This window comes from Rhinatrema bivittatum, chromosome 3 (assembly GCF_901001135.1).
Source record: "Rhinatrema bivittatum chromosome 3, aRhiBiv1.1, whole genome shotgun sequence".
NCBI lineage: Eukaryota > Metazoa > Chordata > Amphibia > Gymnophiona > Rhinatrematidae > Rhinatrema > Rhinatrema bivittatum.
Window position 1 is genome coordinate 26732031 of NC_042617.1, and position 17786 is coordinate 26749816.

Consider the following 17786-nt stretch of genomic DNA (forward strand, 5'->3'; position numbering starts at 1 on the left):
GCCCTAAGCTAGCCAACTTAGCAACAAGTTCCGTACGTCTCTACTAGCTCCTGCCTCCATGTTCCTGTGGCTACGCTATTGGACTCCATTGGACTTTGGACTCTGTCTGGTACTCGCCCCTTGGGGGCCAGTGTGCGCACCCTACGGGGACTTGGTCTCCTGGCCTCCCCACTCTCCTCGGGCTGGCCCTGTGCTTCCTGAAGTCCTACCCTGCAAGGCTCCCTGCTCCTCAGGGCTGCCCCCTGGAACACCTTTACCACTCGGGAGTTCTACTTCAGTGCCTCCCCGCTCCTCGGAGTTGAGCCTACGTGCTGTGCAAGACTGTCAGCGCTTCCCCGCTCCTCAGGGCTGCACCTACATGCTATTCAAGAGACTGTCAGCATCGCCCCGCTCCTCGGGGCAGTGCTCTCGTGCTACACTGTGACTGTCTGTGCTTCCCTGCTCCTCAGGGTCATGAGTACATGCTACAAAGACTGCCAGTGCTTCTCCGCTCCTCAGGGCAGTGCTTCCATACCATACAGAGACTGTCAGTGCTTCCCCACTCCTCAGGGCTGCACCTACATGCTATTCAAGAGACTGTCAGCCGCTCCTCGGGGCAGTGCTCTCATGCCACACTGTGACTGTCTACGCTTCCCTGCTCCTCAGGGTCATGGGTACATGCTACAAAGACTGCCAGTGCTTCTCAGCTCCTCGGGGCAGTGCTTCCATGCCATACAGAGACTGTCAGTGCTTCCCGCTCCTCGGGTGTCAACAAACGTCATCATTGGAGACCTGACTCAGGCTTCCCTGCTCTGCGGGTTGACCTACGTCACTACATCTGCAACTCCTTCGCTCCGCAGCTCCGCCTTTCGGGGTTGCCTCTCTGGAATACCTCCTGCACGCCAGTCTGACACCTCCTGCTCTGTGGCCGGCCTGGCACCTTCCCCCTCGGGGGCCTCTGTCCAGGTATTATCTCCAGCCTGTCTATCTACTGGGGAATTCCTCCTGACTCCTCGGGACCTCTCTCATCTAGAGCTCCCTGCTGTGCCTGACCTCGCCTCCCAACGGTGTGGACGTGTGGGGCTCCTCCCCACAGGTGGTAACAACTCGCATCTCAGGCTAAGGGTCCACATGCCCACAAACCATGACAGAATACCAAATCTTTAGCAATTCATAAGTGCCAAGTGCACAGAGCAGAGGCAAGATGGCAGAAGTTTTCTTCAGCTGGTAATCTTAGTTCATATAAGCAATATGTTAGTATACAGACAAGCCAAACGAAAATATTACTACAATAGAATTCCGGCATCTGCTAGCAACATGAGACAACTATTTAATACTGTAAAATCTTTAACTGGTGCTTTCTCTAATTCTCATGGCTTTCCCTCCTCTGTAATATCTAGCTCACTATGTGAATCATTTGCAAAACATTTTGCTAATAAGATTTCAAAATTGTCAGTATCTTTCACCAGTGCTAGTAAATCCATCATCAAGTATCCTGGAATCTCCCATCATCTGGGATAGTTTTGGAGAAGTCTCTCAGTTAGAAATTGTGAACACATTTTAGTGCTAAAACAGAGCTACTTGAAAGTAAGATTACAGTGGTAGAGAAAAATCAGGTGAAACTGATTGAGTCAGAAATTAGTACATCCAAAAGATTAGAAGCAGTAGAAAATTCTTTGAGGGCTCACAATTTGAGAATAATAAATTTTCCAGTAATCAAAGATATAGCACCTTTAAATTTGTTCAGAACATATATGCAGCAAATATTAAAGATTCCTGAAGCTGCATTACCCGTAGTTGTGAAGGCATATTACCTTCATCAGGTTACCCAGATGGAAGAGCCAAATTTAGCCTTAAACCTAACGGATATATTAGAACAATCTTTGGAGTTAGAGATTTCCCAAAGAAAACCCTTACTTATTTCTTTTGCTTTTCTCTCAGAGAGAAATAATATACTTAGGATGTTTTTTAGAAATAGGCAGGCTAAATTTTATGGTTTCCCCATCTGGGTCTATCCGGATGTGGTAAAACCGACACAACAACGTCGAAAGGAATTCTTATCATTGAGAGCAGATTTAATTAAGATTGGGGCCCGTTTTACCTTAAAATACCCCTGCAGGGCTTGCATACTCTATAACAGCAATAATTATATTTTCCTAGAGCCTAAACAGTTAAAAGAGTTTTTAGTTGCTCACTCCCCACAGGTATCAGCAGCAGTTTTGGAGTAGAATGAGAAGGGGTTCCACGTATTGCCCAGTTAATTAGTCACAAATAGGAATAACGTTGTATTAATTTCTTGTAAAATGCTTTAGTTGTTATCTCCTTATTATCCTATAATCATGATGTCTAAAATGCATTAAGATGTCATTTGAACTTTAGATGTTTTTCGTTATTTTAGATTTCTATGTATTAGACATCAATTTTTCTGTAAAGAGTTTAAATCTTGGAAAAAGTTTTAAAACTGAAAATAAAGAATTAAAAAAAAAAAAAAAAAAAAGAAATTGTGAACACAATTAAATCCATGAACTGCATGACCTGTACTCTTGATCCATGCTCTACTGACTTGCTAAAGTGTTGTCAAGCGTACATTAGCCAATCCATTGCTAAGATAGTCAATCTTTCACTATCTTCGGCCACTCTACCTAATTGTTTAAAAAGAGTATTAGTAAGGCCACTTGTAAAGAAAGCATCACTCTATATGTAAGAATTGGATAACTACCAGCCTATTTCTTCCCTCCCATGTATTTCTAAGGCAAATGAGTCATCAGTTCTAGGTCAGTTAATACAATTTCTGGAAGATTATTCTCTACTAGACCAACAGTGGTTTGGCTTTCGGAAAGCTCACAATACCGAAACCCTACTCTTCTTTTTGACTCCTGCACAGGATACATTCTAATATTATTAGACATCATTCCGCATTTGACACATTGCGTCACACAATATTACTGTCACGACTCATAGGTGGTACAGTTTTTAACAGATTTTCCTCTTATCTGGCTAGATGAACATATACAATTAAAACCAATTCATTTAGTTCCTCCTGGCATTCCATACAATCCGGTGTTCCACAAGGTTCTGCATTGTCCTCTGCACTTTTTGACATCTATCTAACGCCATTATGTTGTGTTCTAGGGCAGCTCGGTGTGACATTCAATGACATTCAATTTTCTTTTCCATTGCGATCTACCTGGCATAACACTAACCAATTATTTTCTTACTGTTTATCCACCATTCAGGACTGGCTTTCTCGGAACAAACTTTCTCTCAGTGCTAAAAAGACTGAAGTTATTTCTCTTGGACAGCCTGCTTCTTATCTGAATCCTCCAGTTCTCACACATAATAGGTCCGATATTCGCTTTTCACAGAAAGCTCGCAAACTTTCCTGAGCCATGACTGGCAATGAAACCACATATACGTACAACCTTCTTTTTTCAGTTTAAAATTGCTTCATCATCTCAGACCTCTCTTGGAACCTGTTCATTTTCGCACTGTTCTGCAAGCTCTTGTACTCTCGGGTCCTGATTTCTGCAGTTCTCTGTAGTTAGTCAGGCTTACCGCAATCCACCATGCGTCCACTACAAATTATACAAAATTCTGCTGCCCCTTTATTCAATGGGTCATATATGCAACATCTTATCACCCCTGTTCTCAAGGCATTACACTGGCTTCCAATCCATTATCGCATACAAATACAAAACTGCAGTAATCATACATAATCTCCTTCATAATATCACCTCACCTCGGATACAGTCCACTTTGAGAATCCATACCCCCTTCACATGTTCTAGGCTCTGCAGGACAATGCCTTCTAGATATTCCTTCTCCAAAAGCTGCACACCTTACTGAAACCAGGGAACACTCTTTCTCCATCTAAGACCCTACACTATGGAATTCCCTTCCGAGTAATATACCGTTAACCAAAGATCCCAAATTGTTTACGCAATTATTAAAAAGCCTTCTTTTCCCTCGGAGCACACTGTACTTTATTGGCCCGTTTGTAAGTTGTTGAGACAGTTGTCCTACAGATTTGGCAGAAGTACAAATGAGTGCTTCCTGTATACATTTAGGGATCGATTTAAAAAAGACTGAGCATGAGTCCATGTGCATACGGTTCCCGGCATACGCATGTTAGAAAATCGGTTGGCTAAAATCCAGCACACGTGTGGGCGGTGCACATGGGGCGGGGGGGGGGGTGAATTTTCAAATATTATGGGCGGCGACACAATTGAGCCTCCCCCAGTTCCCTCCCAGTCCGCTCCAATTAAGGAATGGACTGGGAGGGAACGTCCCTACTCCCCTTGCCCAGCGGCAGATTCCCGAGGAAGACCGGCCTGGGGATTCACCGCCCAGGCCGGCCCAGGACACATCACATGGTCTGCCGAGCGCAGCTCCGTCACGGCCCACCGGGGGATGCCCGATCCCCCGATAGGCCAATCCGCCCCTACCCCTGCCTAACCTTCCTTCCCTTTCCCCTCTCCTCCTCGACCCCTAACCCCTACCTAGCTACCCGAAATTTTGCATCTTACCATTTACTGCTCCTCCAGAGCAGAAACAGTTTCTGTGCGCTGGCCGGCTGCCGGCGCACACTTCCCCGGGACAGTGGCTAATGGCCGCTGTCTCAGCTGGCCTTTGCCCTGCCTCTCCCCGTCTTGACCAAACCCCCAGCCAACCCCTTTTTCAGGAACCAGCACTTAAGAAATTGCCATACTGAGTCAGACCAAGGGTCCACCAAGCCCAGCTTCCTGTTTCCAACAGAGGTCAAACCAGGCCACAAGAACCTGCCAAGTACCCAAACACTAAGAAGATCCCATGCTACTGATGCCAGTAATAGCAGTGGCTATTCCCTAAGTCAACTTGTCCGCGTACTGGGGTTTACGCGCGTGGCCGGGCCCATAATAAAATGTGCAGTGTGCGTGCAAGGCCCGGCCAGTCATGTAAACCCCGGTTTTTACACACGTAGGCCTTTGAAAATTTGGCCGCTAACTACTCCCTGTTTCTTAAGGGTAATAGCACCAGTCTCATCTAATTGTAAGGGGTAGGAAGGTCCCTTGCTACTGAGACACGTGTCTTCACAGAGACACACTGCAGTGAGGTCGGAGGAGGGGTACTGTTTTTCAGACAATCCCCATTAAGAAACCCTGAAGGTTTTGGAGGCCGAATAACCCATCAGCGTTCTCGTTAGTGGTGGGACCTGAGGCTCAAGGTCAGCGTGCCCTGGCCCTCCAGAGAGGGAATGGTGTTTGGAGCAGACATGAGGGGCGCAGGAGTCTTGGTGAGGGAATAACTATCCCAGGTTTCTTGCTCTTTTGGAGGTCATCCAGAGTAATGTTTTGGAAAGATGTGGATCTACAGTCAGGAGGAGGTCGCTGTAGAGACTCTGCACACAGCCCTGTGGCGGCAAGAAGGGTCCCTCTTAGGCTTATTTAATGGGGAAGAACCAATTCCCTGAGGACAATCTTATTCTGACAGAGGGAATCTGGTGGAGAAGGAGTAAAAGAAAGCATCAGGCTGATTCACAAGACGAGTCCCTGGGAGGATCCGGTTGTGGAGTCAGAGGAAGCCCTGCTTGCTGATGAACTGTGTGACTATTTTTTTATGATTATAACTCGCAGGAACTGTTTTCTTTCAACTGCTTACCCTCCACGGAGTACCTCAGTAAAACTTTTAATTCTGGAAACCCCCAATTCTCATTTGAATTCTGACCTGACAAACGGGCCGATTCAGTAATTTAATTTATTTAAATTAGGGCCGGCGGTAAAAAGAGGCGCTAGGGACACTAGCGCGTCCCTAGCGCCTCTTTTTTTCACAGGAGAGGCGGCTGTCAGTGGGTTTGACAGCCGACGCTCAATTTTGCCAGCGTCTGTTCTCAAGCCCACTGACAGCCACGGGTTCGGAAACCAGACGCCGGCAAAATTGAGCGTCCAGTTTTGAACCCGCGGGCCTATTTCAAATTTTTTCTTTTTTTTTTTACTTTTTTTAACTTTCGGGACCTCCGACTTAATATCGCCATAATATTAAGTCGGAGGGTGCACAGAAAAGCAGTTTTTACTGCTTTTCTGTGCTCTTCCCCGGCAGAAATTAACGCCTTCCTTTGGGTGGGCGCTAATTTCTTAAAGTAAAATGTGCGGCTTGGCCACCGGAGCGCACTGTACTGTATCGGCCTGAAAGAGAGTTTTAGGTCTTGAAAGTGAGCCCAGAAATGTATTAAGTTAGTCTAGTAAAAAGGAATTGCTATATGTATAGCTTTTATTTTTTGTTAACCTTTATTTTTGTGCATTCTACAGAACAAAAGTGACTGCCAAACCATCCGTAAGGTGTTCACTATTTGATTCATTGCTGATCTGCTTGGAGACCGCATTCAACTTTTGCTCAGAACCCGGGCTGCACTTCATCATCATCACCATCATCCGTATTATCCGTCTGATAAAGCCTGTGAGGCTCTCTTCTAAGCGCTAATGTTTGGGGGCAGGGACTTAAAACTCTCCCATGCCTCCCGTATTCTGTGCCACAGAAGCAAGGCTGCAAGTAACACACATCAACCAGCCTAAGCAATTAACAGCAGCCCAGCATCCTTTTGTGAAGGTACGGTCTATGTATCTGCATGCTGCCTACAAAGATGTCATGTTTTGAACACTAACGGAGACGATCGAACACGCCTCAAAGTGACCAACGTTATCGGAGAGCAAAGTCGACAAATCACCAATGAGACTCAGTTCGGAAACCTGGAACGTTTACTCCTGGCATTTTTAATTTTTTACGAAACGAGGGAAGTTCTCAATAACCCAACAGCTTCTCAGGGGCTCCCATTCTGACGCGCTCGAATGGTTACGGTTGCTGGAAGAGCAGCGATCTACCCAAGGATGCTACTGCCATCTCCTGGTTGTTGCGTAACTTACAGAGGAAGGGAAAAATGTTTTCAACTTTGAAATATCTTGGTGGATTTGTTTTTTCTCCTGTAGTTTTCAGACACCCCCCCCCCCCCCCGAGGGAACCTTGGTATTGAAAGGTTTTCTTTTCTCTCTTTCCCAACTATTTCTGCTTCCAGCGCACATTATGAAACTATTCACTGGATGGATGGACGGTGGGCTATAGCTTGAAAAGTTTGCTCACTCCTGGACTAGGGAACGAGCTTCCTCGACCGGCGAGAGGACTGCAGAAAGAAAGCAAACAGGAGAATGTACCTTCTAACACGGGGGGGGGGGGGGGGGGTGACCACCTCCACCACAGCCGCAGATGGGCCCGATTTTCAAGATATCCACAATGAACGCGCATGAGATAGATTTGCATGCACTGGAAGCATATTCGTTGTGGAAGTCCTGAAAACCAGGCCTGTCTGTGGATCTCGAGGAGCGGAGCAGGCTACCCCTGTTCTCACAGATCAGTGGAGCTGCTGTTTCATAGCTGCCGGTCCTAATGCTGACTGGGGCATAGCTCCTGACAGAGGTGGTGGCTTTCAGCGGCACCGTGACCTGGCTTCACTTCTGAGGTTCACAGCAGCACTGAAACCACTGGCCATGCTCCCAGGTGAAAGGCGCCAGCGAAAACATTCCCTGCCAGTACACCCTGGACCCTGGGGCTGGGCGAAAGGAAGAGAGGCTCCTGAGGATGGGTTTGGGGGAGGCAGAGAGAGGAAGAGGAACACTGCTGGAGTTGAAGGGGGCAGTGCCTGGCTGACGTTTTGCCTAAGGCGTCTAAAAGCCTTGGCCAGGTGAGGAAAAGCAGACCAGAAGCATATGCCTCTGATGTTTGGTAAGAAGGAAGAGGACTGCCCCAGCACATGATGCCAAGGAGGAAAATCTGCCAGTTTCGAGTTATAAGGACACCAGCATTGAACCATCCCTTGTGGTGATATTGAATGCTGTTCAGCAATGGCCATCACCATAGGCCAGCAAAGCTGGATCAGTCAAGAGACAACACCCCCGGGTGCCCCATCCCCCCGAAGCCGCTCCCCACTGGCATGGCATCCAATCCACCCATGTCATGCAGGAGCGTTCACCTCAGCAAGCCACAGATGAAGATGGAAAGGCTGGGCAAGGGGCATCCAGCCTCGGGTAGGAAGAGGCTCCCTCAATGGTTTCTTAGGCCTCACCTTATGCTGCCTTGTCTCTGCCGCAGCACCTGTCTTGCAGACCGTTCGTACCACGTGAGACAGGACACGGAACAGATGCAGGGAAAGATTTGTGTGTGCACAGTCATGGCAGTGGTAAAGAACCTGTGGGATTTTTTCCTCCACTTGTGGCAGTGTGATCCCTACCGCACTTGGAAGTGTACAACAGTGTCAGAAGTGTTTGGGTATCATCTGCTTGAAAATAATTTTCATTGTGTAAATGGTGTCTCTATTGCTCTCTCTCTCTCTCTCCCTCTTCTCTCCCTTCTTCTGCACTCCTCATTTTCCATAACTCTGACTATTGCAGCAGCCCCGTCTCCTCCATCTGTACCTCCACTCAGTCGGAATCAGTGCTGGGATTCTGGTGCCGGAAGCCTTCATTCACAACTATCCCAGGATTTTCCCCCCACTCCTCCCTCACCCCCAACCCTCACCAACGTATCGAGTCTGCGGTGATGGTCCTGGGCCAGGAGCTACTCACCTGGGCTCTTTCTGGCATCCTGCAATCTTGGGCCCTGAATTCAGGTACTATGTGTCACCCTTCAGCGATGGTATATAGTTTTGTTTTTTGGGGGTTTTTTTTACCTTTTAGCAATGACCATGACTCCCTCCCTCCAGGCCTGTGAACGCTGCTTCCGCAGCATCCCCCGGCCCAGCCCAGTCTCAAGAAACCCGAGGACTGGCCCGGTGACTCAGTGGCATCCAGAGAACCTGGATTCAATCCTTCTGTCTGCTCCCTGGATCAGTCGAGGCTGTGAAGGCAACATTCACAGACCCCGGAGGAAGGATTTTTCAGTCACGTGCATTGGCGACATCTAGTTGGCCGGATTTATGGCCCACGATTGCCGTGGGGGACGTCGCTGCCGATTGAGTTGGAAGGGGATATAAACTAATTGGAAAACCCAACTTGAGGGCACTCAAATAGTTGGATGGATGGAAAGAGGACCTCAATGCAAAACGTTTGCTAACCTCGGTCTAGGGAACGAGTTTCTTCTAAAGGTAAGGGAACCGCAGAAAGAAAGCAAAGCTTCTACTCTTCCGCTAAGAGAATTTGCTTTCTGTCAGATACGTGGAGCTGCTGTTTAGTTGCTGGAACAGTTCCCCAGAGTGGCATACGATTGTGGCTTTAAATCCCTGGAGCCCCCAGAAGAACTCTTGTGCAAATCGATAATGTGCTGAATTGTCCGGGTTTGTGCGCTTGCTGGATGAAGGTGAAACCCAGGTCACCAGTCCCCTCTTGTAGTGAGGAATGAGCGCCGTGTCTGCGGCTGGGCCACTAATTGGGCCCTTTTTCAGCTGCTGGTTGGGTTGCGTCCTCTGAGCCGGAAGATTGCTGGTTCTCATCTCATCCTCTCTGCCCTATATACTGACCTTTTCTACAGTAACACATTGTTTCAGTCAAATAATGGCACGTTCACAAAATCTAATTCTCCGTCAGTGGAGTGTGACTTGCCTCACTAGAAGTCATGAGCTGGGACTCCCTAGACTAAATCTTTGCATACCCTACCTACACCATCATTGCTCCAGTCTGGGAGGCTTGCTAGAAGAAAAAAGCTACACCAAACTTATGAATAAGGTTTCCTGCCAACATCTCCTAGGTTAAGTTACTGTGCTTCCGTTTTAATGCAAAACGCACACATTTTTCTGTGTACATAAGGTATTTTACAATTTTTTTAAAAATGATAATGTTTTATTCCAAAGCAGGAGAATAGAGTTGGTTACTGGGGGTTAGTGAGATGCTGTGAAACATGCACAAACCGAGATTTAATTAAACCCGTCAACCCCAAAGACAATTGCATGCACATTGCTGAAGTGCTGTCATTGCAAAGTTAATTGATATCCTGTTTGGATGAAAAAAAAAATCTATGAATGGAAATGAGTTTTTATTAGTAATAACCTTTTGGAAGATCTGCTCAAATGTTTGGCTTAATGTGTTGTGCAAGGAAATGATTGAAAGAGATAGTGTAATTAAAAGTTTATAGACAAAGGGGCAAAGGACTTCATTCAAATATTGTCCACAGGGGGAAAAAAATGTTTTAAGAATAACAACACTCAAAGTGTAAATTATTGGAGATGATTAGAATGGATGTCACACATTGTGTAGGGAGATGATCATCCAGACCAGAAAGGGATTTAGCCACAAAACTGGTAAATTGAGAAACTCGCAATAGAAAGTTTTGCACAAAAATGAAACTTCGTAACCTAACCCAGAAGATTTCGGCAGGCAAGGGCTATCTGGCCCACTCTATGGCAGCTGCATATCATTATGTCTAACAGAAACCAGAATTGTACTGGGTCAGTCACTGCCCTTGAGGGATACATTTGTCGGTTATTTTAGTTCTTTAGACTGTAATCCTACCTGTCTTCAGATGTTATACCTATAAATCTCTATCAGCGATGACTCCCAAAGGGATGTTTAGGTCACAGTACAACTGTGACAAGCTTAACCCTACAGAGAATAATGTATTCAAACGTCTTGGGAAAATGCACTTCTAAATGACTCCCAAGTAACTCAGCATCGCGTAAGGTATTGTATGGTGAATCATGTGAGTTTTTATTTCTTCTGTGTCACTATAGGACACATAACTCAGAGTCTGCCCTCACTGCAGCCCCAAAACCCATCTGAACTTTTTTCTCAGATGTTGAACTATACCCGGCAAATGTAATTGAGACATGAATGAGCTCTATTACCAGAAGATGCTTGATCCAAATGAGCTGGTGACTAGAGGGGACTTCCTACAATTCCTACTATAAATTGGTGGATAGATGTCTGTGTTTTTGATCTTGAACCCCCTTGGTGTTGCTGATCCGCTGTGTAGCTTTCTATTCTGGGCAACTCCTTCAGAGTTCTCAAAGTGGTAAATAAGAACCTTCAGGTGAAACAAAGCTCAAAAAAACAATGTTTTAAGGCAGAAATCTGCAGATACAATTCATGGCACTGTAAAATTCCTAGAATGGAGGTCTCTGTCAGAGAGAATTCTGACTTCCTCTCCAGGGTGGAGCAGTCCTCCTCATTCGGGTAACTCTTGACTTGCTGACCAGCAGAACTTAGGGGTACAGTCGGGACTGTTAAGGCAAGTAAACACCCCATGCTCCCGAGTCCATTCCCAGTGGAGGAAAGATAACTCTTTCATGGCTCTAAGGTGTGTGGGAATGTCCTCTAGCACCTCCCTGTGGTGTTCTCACAAAACACATTCTGCCCTTGCTTGTGTTGCTGAAGAGCCAGTTAAACTTTTATCCAGCTTCAGGTACCAGATCAGCTCAGTCCTTGATTACTAAAATATTTATTGGAACGATGAACAATACAACGCTCACTGCCAATGGCAATCTTAAGATTGTTACAGCTGATGACTTTTCTCTGGAAGCCCCAGTTCAGTCTGTGCGACGTAAAACTGCAGCTCTAGGAGAAGCTGTGGAAGAATGTGCACAGTAAAAAGCGATGCTTTTCTTAGGAGCTCGTGATTAAGGATTCAGAATGAGCTGTTAGCCTGCCATGAGCCTTCTTCCACCAAATGAAAATCCTTCCAGGCAAAACTTCCCCATACTGCCTTGAGCTAAAAGGCCCATAGAAAGAGGAGAAGAGCACAGAGAGAGACAGACAGACAGAACAGGAGCGGGTCCAATTAGGAAGTTCAAAACACTCAAACAGCAGCTAACAATAACCAATCGGGGCAAAGCACTTATACCCTGCAGAAAATCCAAGGTAAACAATATTCAAAACCAACATCAGGAAATATTTCTTTACAGAGAGGGTAGTGGATTCCTGGAATGTCCTCCTGGAGGAACTGGTAAGGATGAAAACACTAAATGACTTCAAAAGGGCATGGGATTGTTGGGGTCATTTTTTGTAATGCTTAGAGAGGGTAGGCCGTAGGGATTCAGAGTTCTCACCCAGACACCGACTAGTTTGAAGGCCACAGGCCAACCTCTGAGTGAACTCCTATTTACGGTCTTGCACTGTGAAATGTTTACGAACAGGCAAGAGTCTGTTTAGTTGTTCCAGTAGGTCTATGACGAGAAAGCCTGAGAGGGAGAATGAAGGCCACACAGCTGCACCTGAAATTTGATAAGAACTCAGAGGGAGGGAACGTCACTGCTTTCCCAAGCATTTAGTGTGTCAGGAGAAATAATAGCGAAAGAGAGAGGGAGAGTGCACTCCAGATGTGATAGCACAAGCTGAGCCTTTGGAAACATGTCAGCTTTTTATATATATGTAGCAATTGTTATTATCTACTTCTTCTACATGATCCGATTTTATTTGTTCTATCCTCCTATTGCTCAAATAAACTCATTTTCCTAAACACCTGGAACCGTGATGTACTGAATCAAAGTTTGTATAGGGAATAAGCTCCTGGGTTCAAGCCCCCAGATAAAATCCCAGTAATTGTATGTGTTTATATTGGGTAAGTCCCCGAGGTAGTCCTGTGTGCACACAGGCAATAAACTTCTCAGGTAGGCCCCAGTGTAGACCTCGGTGAGATTAGCCCCCCCAAGGTCAGATCCCCCTGGGCGGAATGCCAGAGCGCACGGTCTGAACCCAGAACAGGGATAGACACTGTGGGGCGGATTTTAAGAGCCCTGCTCGCCTAAATCCGCCCAAAACCGGGCGGATTTAGGCGAGCAGGGCCCTGCGCGCCGGGAAGCCTATTTTACATAGGCCTACCGGCACGCGCAGAGCCCCGGGACTCGCGTAAGTCCCGGGGTTCTCCGAGGGGGGCGTGTCGGGGGCGGGCCCGGTCGTCGCGGCGTTTAGGGGGCGTGTCGGCAGCGTTTGGGGGGCGGGTACGGGTGCGTGGCTACGGCCCGGGGCGGTCCGGGGGCGTGGCCGCGCCCTCCATACCTGCCCCCAGGTCGCGGCCCGGCGCGCAAGAGGCCCGCTGGCGCGCAGGGATTTACGCCTCCCTCTGGGAGGCGTAAATCCCCCGACAAAGGTAAGGGGGGGGTTTAGACAGGGCCGGGCGGGTGGGTTAGGTAGGGGAAGGTGAGGGGAGGGCAAAGGAAAGTTCCCTCCGAGGCCGCTCCGATTTCGGAGCGGCCTTGGAGGGAACGGGGGTAGGCTGCGCGGCTCGGCGCACCGGCTATACAAAATCCATAGCCTTGCGCGCGCCGATCCAGGTTTTTAGCAGATACGTGCGGCTCCGCGCGTATCTGCTAAAATCCAGCGTACTTTTGTTTGCGCCTGGAGCGCAAACAAAAGTAGGCTATTCGTGCTCCTTTTAAAATCCGCCCCTGTGGATCCCTAAATGCTAGATGTTGGATATGAAAAAAATGGGGTATGGATGTAACCTGCACGGAGTGGCATTAACAGAAGGCTTGGGGGTAACTTGCTTGGAACTGAAATTATTACTATGAGCAACTTGCTGGGCAGACTGGATGGGCCATTTGGGCTTTATCTGCCATCATCACCATGTTATTCTGTTACCACAAAAAGACGCAGGGTGGCAGGGTAATAAAGAAACATGTAAATATACTGTAAAGACAGAACACTCCCAGTAAAAATAAACACATGATCACATTGTCTGGGCTTGTTCCAAAATAAATCTGTTTACTGTAGATGAATAATTCGGCAGACAGAGCGCTCGCACCTGGTGCAGTTCATACAGAAATCAAAAGAAAATAAGCACACAGTCAAATGACAGTCTCAGAAATCTGTTGCACCGGGGGATCCTCTTTTCCCACGTCCCTCACAGTGTACTCTTATTTATTTATTTATTTATTTTACAACTTTTCTATACCGACATCTGTGGGTACATCATATCAGTTTACAATGAACTAAGAGAAAAACATCATATCGGTTTACAATGAATTAGGGGGAAATACAGCGCACAGGGGGGGCGACAGCAAAGGGGGGGATAAACAAGGCAAATGGCATATGGTGCAGTTCTCCAGGCTCCAGCGGAAGGAGCTGGACAATTCACCTGGGAAAGAGACAGGTAACGTCCCACAGATGTCCTTTGAACAGAAAATCGGTAGCAGGTTCACACTTCTGGCAGGCCTTCCTTTTGAGTCCCAACAGGCAAAAATCCACTCTTCCAGTAAACTGAGATAAGCTCCCAATGCAGACAAGGTGCATTTGTTTATTTATGTGTATTTCACCCCCTCATCAGACAGACATGCTGTTCAAGGCGGGTCTCGACAGAATCATGCAAATAGACCCCTAAGCACTGAAGCACCTCCCCTGGTGCAATTTCTACAAAAATGAAAATGAACCAGGTAAAACCTACTCCTTACGAATATTTAACACTAAACCATGGAGCTAACTCCCCTCTTATACAAGCTCGTCTTCTCCTTCTCTCATTCTCAGGAGCCTTTTGGTTCCTGGTGATCAATCTGGCGCCTTGCCGTGAGTCGTCTGTCAGCAGCGGTATTTGAATGAAGACGCTGACATTTAAAGGTTACAGGGGCCCGCAAAAATAGTGGATGTGTCCATAATAGGGCATCTACGTCATCTAAAACGCCATCTTGGATAACAGACTATCTAAAAAAGGATATGAGCTGAAGAATATGTCTGATTAAGATAATCAAGAATACCCAGACTCCTCTTCTGTACTGGCCTGTCAGAGGTGAATGAACTTTGAGAGACTTTCTGACTATCACAGTTTCGAAGGATGCAGAGGATTTGGGAAACTTGTAAGCTCTGCAAAGCCTATAATTACAGGCCAGGAAGGCATCAATGACAACATTTGCTTTACAATGCAGAGAAACTGAGTCTTGGATGCAAGCTTTTATCTTGCAGATGCTGGTTTCAATGATCTGAAACCAATGTGAAAAGGAGATCTTGTGAGGTGATAGTTTTGAATGAATCCTGGTGCCAAGAAGTGGAATCCAAGTCTAGCTCTATTCAAAACCCAGACTGCGAGTTGTTTACATAAACAAAGAAGAACAAAAGAAGAACAGAAGAGAATACTTGCATCAAAGTCATTGATAAAGGAACTTGTTTACAGTGGGAGGAGGAACAGGGTTAGAAGAATTCTTAGTTGAGGGAGGTCCTCACAAGCATTTCCTATACAGGATAGATTGTCATGACAACAGTATACGGTATTTTGTCTTTGGCCAGTTACGTCATTCATTCTGGAAGCTTCGGGAATGTTGTATTTTGATTATATAAGTCAGGGCAGGTCAGAGATTCACTGAGATGCAAGTTATTACAGATAGAGGGCAGTTATATTGCATCTCACAGGAACATTTGACTTTTAAGAAGCCAAATAAACTAAATTTGAAAACCTCTTGTGGATTTGAAATGTTCTTGTTGCCCTAAAGCTTTGAGTCCAGCAAAAAATTATACATTTGGCACCCCAGATGGGACTCTAATAGCTGTTGTTATTATAATTATTAATTATTAATAAGCTGTAGTGTTATGGTTGGTGGACAACCTAGCACTAGGTTCTTGAAGGGTAAATTTGGCTTGCCGTTCAAAGATTGAGTTGCCCCCATGCGGGGAGGTTATCCCGGAGAATTATGAGTTCAGAGCAGATGTGGAATGAAGTTGGATCCATTTTGTGAGTATGTAACAAGAAAAAAAAACAAAAAAAAAAGGAAAAATCTGTAAGTATCAATGTTTTTATTTTATTTTATTTGTTGTATAGTGTATATAGATTGTGTGTTACATCGGGGTTAGAATACTTTTTGCAAAATGTTCTTTTTGCAAAATGTTCTTTAATATATGTTAGGGAGACAGGACATGAGTTGATGATTTAATTAAAATCAGATTGAACAGTTGAAAAAAAAAAAAAAAACAGAGGGGTACCCAGCACTAGTCAGTCTGGGGTCTTTTGTCCTCAGACCGCATGACTTGGGCTCAAGTAGTTTCACTTTCACTTTACACCTGGGGAGCGGCTGGTTGTGAGTGTGTAGATTCAGAAGGAGAAAGAGGGAATAAGTTACAATTGGTAAGTTGAAAGTTATAATTAGTATAAGAAGGAGTTTTTGTTTCGTGGAATATTCCCCAAAGTTTGGTGGTTGTAGGTTACATGTGGTTACTTTCTTTCTTTTCCTTCTTTGATTAGCTTTAACAAGGAAGCCTATTTTTGTCTGTGTGCATCTATTTATATAAGTTAAGATTTTGTGTAAAATGGTTCCTTATAAGACAAGTTTGGTGATTGTAGTTGAACTTAAATCTGGACATTAGTGAACTGCTGGCAGTGTGGTATATAGGGACATTTGAATTAATTGCTGCAGTTCATTAAACAGAGAAAGGAATCTTTCCGTGCTATGTTGTTTTTCATCAGCCTTGGTTGGCTTCAAGGATTTAGCAATGCTGGCAGAAGGAGCACAAGTCGTCCATCCAGTTTGCCCAGGTAGTTTTACATATTTTACTTATCTGTTCCTCTTAGTTTTTGGTTTTAATTCCCACCATTAATGCAGAAATGCTCATATTTTGCATCTAAGTTTTTAGAATTGTGTGCTTAACGAGAGTTTATTGTGAAGGGTGTGTTATTTCATTTGGTAAGAACGAAAGCATGAACCTGTGTTTATTTAAAGCCATTCATAATTAGATTTGATGTATCATTGGAGAGGGATGTCTTGTTTTTTCTTTGGTCAGGGGTATAGGCAGAGAGATAGAACAGGAAAACAATCTATAGATATACTACAAGAGAGCGACTCCATTTTAATGAAATGATCTGTTTAAGTGTTTTATCACTTAACAAACCTATTCATTGAGTGTAAAAGTTGTTTGGCGGGAGAGGAGGTGAACCCCCCCTTAGGAATGTGTTTGAGAAGAAAGAAAAAAAAAAAAAAAATCCTGGGAGTGAGTCACTTTTTAAAATGGATTTTACAGTTCTGCTGAGAGGTTTGAGGTTTAAGTATGTTATAGGACTGAGTGCAAAAGGTGATAGAAGAGGGACTAATGAATTGATCTGTTTAATGTGAAAACAGAAATTTGTATTGAAAGTATGGGGAAAGTGAATATTAGGGATGAGAGATGACGTAATGTTAAAGAGGGAAGAGATTTAGGAATATGCAGAAGGCTGTGTGCTGAGCAATATAGACTGTTTTGGGTAAAAGTAGAGAAAAGATGTAAGTCAGTTGCATTTAATTGTGTGACGATAGGATTTATTTTAACTTAAACACAGGTCAGAAATAAACGGACGGCATGCAGCAGTAAGGATGATAAATATTTCTCAGTTTTGATTATACCTCAGTAGCTGCTAACTTTTAGAAGAAAGGAAATGAATTAGGTGGTTTATTTTGATGGGAGTTCAGGTATTACATGTTTGTATTGTGGACTGGTTAGATGATATGTAAAGGAGTAAGATTGTGAGACGGTGAACAGCAGAGAGTTAAGCAGCAATGCCTATTATCTATTTATATGCCAGTAAGAAAAACTTTTGGTTAATGTATATTAGTATGTGCCATCCTTTTATTTTGCAGACTTCCAGACTCCTAGCTGATAGGTCTGTGCTTTTGGAAATGATTCGTATTTCTATTTAGGGTATTTACAGGATTTGGTAGTAAGAACTTTGTGGAACATATGCATATTGGATGGAAATAGAATGACTTCTAATTAAGTGCAAAGTTGTTTGTCTTAAGTTTTTCATTTAGAAGGTGAGTTAGGAGTTTACAAGCATAGGAAAACAAAAAGGTTTTAGATTTGTAAAAGGAAGTAGCTCTTATCATAGGGGACAGCGCCTCCTAGGGGTGGACCATCAGAGAAAGGAAAGTAGCTTTATGACTGCTTTTTTCTGAATTAAGGTATATC